The sequence below is a fragment of the Ailuropoda melanoleuca genome, chromosome 5 (genome assembly GCF_002007445.2).
Source record: "Ailuropoda melanoleuca isolate Jingjing chromosome 5, ASM200744v2, whole genome shotgun sequence".
NCBI lineage: Eukaryota > Metazoa > Chordata > Mammalia > Carnivora > Ursidae > Ailuropoda > Ailuropoda melanoleuca.
This window is the reverse complement of record NC_048222.1, coordinates 75,855,447-75,860,374: the sequence shown is the minus strand read 5'-3', so window position 1 is coordinate 75,860,374 and position 4,928 is coordinate 75,855,447.

Genomic DNA, 4,928 nt, shown 5'->3' with positions numbered 1-4,928 from the left:
CACCTGGGCCTCTGGCTCCTCTGACTCTTAGCAGGAGCTAAGCCTCTGGCAGCGAGGTCATCCTGGCCTCCAGCTCACCCTGTTCTCTCCTTGTGACCCCTAAGCTTCAAAGCCTCTTGCTCCAGCCCTGTGGCTTCCCCAGAAGCCTTGGCTTAGAGTGGAGATGTTGCAGAACCCTGGCCCACCGTCAGCATCCAGGCAGTCAGCTAGACTTCTAGCACACAGGGCCTGGGTAGAACCCAGGCCCTCAGGCTCTCTTGGATGGGATCAAGAGGCCAGGCTGAGTGTCCTGGCCACCAGGTCCTGCGCATTCCCATGCATCCCCACCACGCTGTCTAAAGAATGTAATTTATTGGGGCACCCCCCAGCTGCTTTCTCTCCTAACTCTCTGCCCTACCTTAATCACACTCCCAGCTTCTCTTCTCTACAGATACATATGTGTATATAATTATATATATATTTTTGCCCGGGTCTGGGTTTTGTTCCTGCCCAGACCCTGGCGTCCCTTTCCACTATGTGTGTGTGATGATGCTGTGGGAGGGGGACTCTGCTTGGAATTAAAAGGTTGCATTGGGTCCCCAAATCTATTTGTTCTTTCTGGGCCACCAGATCGTGGGTAAGAGGGAGAGGTGATGCCAGGCTGAGAGAAGGCTTGGGAGTGAGGGTTCAAATGGGGAACACCGAGGGTTGGAAGAGATGGAAACAGCACACACGCTGCCCTTCCCGCAAGCCCGGGCCACAGAAGCAGGGGCTGGCCTAGCAGGGTCCCAGCTACCGCCTCTTCTTCAGGGGATGTGTGAGCACAGATGCACGGAGGAAGGGCAGAAAGTCACCCTCTGGAGACTGATATGAGAGCCAGCTGGGTGCAGAGCCTGCTTGTCCTCTACTGAGGCCCTGAACGCCCAGCGTGGCAGTCAAGCTCGTCAGTATCTGACACGATTGCACCCTCCAGGGCCCGATGCTCCCAGTTGGTGGGGAGGCCAAACACACAGAGAAGGTCCACGGTGTGCATGAGTAGGCGGTGAGGCGACTACTGAAGAGCAGGCAGGGAAAACCAAGCGATGGAGGAACGGGTGAGATCTAGTGGGCCTCGGGTTCAGTGGAGGCTGAGGGAGGAGGGGGTAACATGGTCTCGTTGACTTGGCAAGGCCTCCCAGGGCGCGCAGACAGGGAACTGGAGCATGGAGGTGGGTAGAGACGGTGAAGATCACTAGAAGATCAGAAGGGGGACGTCGTGTGTGGGTGCTGGCAAAGGGCTAGCCGGATAGAACCTAGATGTGGGCGCGTGAGGAGGCGTGCCGTGAGAAGGACCCAGGGAGCTGGAGTGTAAACCCAAGAACTGGGACCTGATTCAAGTCCGCTACCCCCGAGATGAGTTTCCACCCCCTTTGGCTGAAACAAAAGCAAAGTGGGTAAGAATCACTCAAATGCGAACCCTTATTTGAAGTTGTAGGAGTTCTGATACATCAGATAACATCTGCAACATTGTTTTATCCTTTCAACAACCTGTGAGGTCCGTGGCACAGACCATTTTCGTCCTTTCAGAGAAAGAGAACACTGTAGAAGAGACCGTTCATCCGAAGCCTGAAGCTACATGCGAGTTCATGAGTGGAGACAGACCTCCAAGTTTCTCGACTGCTAACCCAGGACTTCCCCAGTATAAGCAGTTGCCTCTCGAGGGGCAGCGGGGAGGGCAGACGAGGAGGTGGAGAGAGAGAGAGAGAACGGTTACCCAATTTTAGGTGTTCAGCCAATGTTCAGAGGCCTTACCCTTTTCCAGTACTTGGGATACAGTGGTGACAAGGCCAGCACCCCTGTGTCCACAGAGCTCCCGGGCTGTTGAACAGCAAGGGGTGCTGAGGCAGTGTTGGCTCACAGTCCCTGGGAAGTGTTTTTGGTGGGGCAGATTGCATGCTAAGACCTAAAGGATCTTAAGTTTTTGAGATCTGGAGAGACTTGAAGTGGAGCTGGGTCCCTCAGACAAAACCTTAGGAGACTCTCTTAGCGCCTCTTCCCACAACACACGCACGCTCGCTTGTATGCAGGCACATGCAAGCAAACAGATGCAAAAGCTTGGTGATCACTTAGTCCAGGGGTTTCCAAAGCTTTTCAGTAGCAAATGTTTTTTATTTAAATTCTATTTTATTATTAGGAATTGCAATACATTTACAAGTTGAATTTTATAGCTAATTATGATGAAAGTGAATGAGAACAAAGAAGCTTTGATGACCAAAAAAATTTTAAGTCACGATTCATATACAACAGTTGCCTCTTTATCGTATGCAGGAGTTCACTCACTATTGTATTTGGCTGCATCGTGTCAGGAAAATCCTGACCCACACAGGTAAGTAGTTACAAAATTGTGGTGCTCTAAAAATGCACACAAACCCATTCACATTCCTCCCACTGAGCTAGGAGCTAGCCCAGTGTCAATGTCCCCTCTTCTTGGAGCTGGGCTTAGTGACTTTTTTTTTTTAAAAGAAGATTTTATTTATTTATGTGACAGCCAGCGAGAGAGGGAACACAGCAGGGGAGTGGGAGAGGAAGAAGCAGGCTCCCAGTGGAGGAGCCCGATGTGGGACTCGATCCCGGAACACCGGGATCACGCCCTGAGCGGAAGGCAGGCGCTTAACGACTGCGCTACCCAGGCGCCCCTGGGCTTAGTGACTTGCACATCCAAGACAGTTCACCCAGCAATAACCTTGGCCCTCGTTTAAACCGACAGGAGGAATGGCTTTATTCAAAGGTCTTCTCCCAAAAGAGCTAATCTGGCAGACTTTAATACAGCTGACCCTTGAACAACATGGGGGTTGTTCAAAAACACAGTAAAAAATCTGCATATAACTTCTGACTGCCCCCCAATTTAACTGCTATTAGCCTGTTCACCAGAAGCCTTCCTAACATAAACAGTCGATTAACACACGTTTCGTATGTTATATGCACTTACACTGTATCCTTACAGTAAAGTAAGCTAGAGAAAACAAAATATGTTTATAAAGATTTATTTATTTATTTGAGAGAGGGAGAGAGTGAGAGCATGCGCACAAGCAGGGGGAGGGGCAGAGAGAGAGGGAGAAGCAGATACCCCACTGAGCAGGGAGCCCGATGTGGGACTTGATCCCAGGACCCCGGGATCATGACCTGAGCTGAAGGCAGACGCTTAACTGACTGAGCCACCCGGGCACCCAGAGAAAAGAAAATATTAAGAAAATCATAAGGGATAGGGGCGCCTAGCTGGCTCAGTTGGAAAAGCATGCAAGGCTTGATCCTGGAGTTGGGAGCTCGAGCCCCACGTTGGGTGTAGAGTTTACTAAATAGTAATAATAATAATAACAATAATATTAAACTTAAAAATGTTTTTAAAAAGAAAGAAAATCATAAAGGAGAGAAAATACAGTTACAGTACTACACTGTATTTATCTAAAAACTGCATGTATTAGCAGACCTGTGCAGTCCAAACCCATGTTGTTCAAGGGTCACCTGTACATCAGTGGACTCTAACGCTCTTGGCATATAACCATATAAATGTGTCCACTGACTTTTATTAGAAGTTTTAAGATAAAATTTCAAAGTGAAGCCAAATGAAAGGTTATGGATTCCTGATGCACTCCCACTATCCCCTAGAGTTCCTTGGGAAAAGTGGATTTAATCCACGCAGCGGCTCCCCTGACCTGTGAGGAAGCAGGCCCAGAAAAGCACAGTGCAGCACTGGACTCAGGTCTCCAGCTCTCCAGGTCACCTCTCCGTACACAAAACAGGTTCATTTCTTCCCTTTGCTCTTACACGTTCTGGCCTGAAAGCCTGCTCTCATTTCCCATAGGGCTCCTCACAGGGGCCCATTTGCAGATGGGCTATTTAAAAACGCTTATTTTCCCCAAGCAGCTGTCAGAGAAGGAGATCCAAATGCTAGCCATGTCTGGGCTGGGCAGAACGCTGCCCCCACCCCTGGTGACTTGGGCCAGACTCCAGGCTCCACTCCAGCGTACTCAGCCATCTCTGGAGTGGCGGTGACTCCTGGGCCTCAGCCTGACCGGTGAATGGGGCCCAAAGGACAGGACTAGTGCAGGGAAACCCTAAGACCCCACAGCTCTAGGCCCTACAGCTTTATGGTAGAGGCTACCCTCCTCTCTAGTGCGACCCTTAATCCCCATCCTTTCATCCCATGTCAGTGGTCAGCAGATACCAGCCCTCTCCTCAGGAAAATCTTTTCATGCCTGAGGCTGGAGGGTGAAGTGGAAGTGGTAGGGAAAATGGGCTTTAAACTGGCAGAATTGTCCCTCTGGACATTCCAGGAAATGTCCTGGACATTCATTCCTGCTCTTAACGGTTCTGCCTGCGTAATTCATGGGCCCAACTTTTCGGGGCAGGAGGCCTCTTGACATGGGAGACCCACCCTCTGTTTCTTTCCCTGGCGCTGGGGGGACAGCCCAGCCGGTTGTTACTTCCTCAGCAGGACCTCTGGACCAGTGCTGTGTCCACGCAAAGGAACAAGCAACAAGTGAAATTAGTTTTCAGAATATACTTCATTTAACCCAATATATCTAATATGTTACAATTTCAACAAGTCGTCAACATCCAACATCATGAGTGAGCTATTTTATATTTTCTTTTTGTAGTAAATCTTCAGAATCCGGGGTCTCCTTTACCCTCAGCCCCTCTCAATTTGGACCAGCACGTTTGTTTCAGTGCGGACAGTGGCCACTGTGTAGGGCAGGGCGTAGGGGCAGGGGCGTCTGGGGACTTACAGGACCCACAAGCCTTCCCACTCCTCGTCGAAGCAGCTCCCGGTGCCCCTCGCCCTTCTCGCTGCCACCTGGCTCCCCCCACCGGGCCGCGGGAGCCTGCTTCTCCGCGGCTCCCCTCCGCTGCGGCACGGGGCTCCACGTCGGCGCCCGATCTCCTTCCCGACCGCGCGGGCCGGGCCGGGG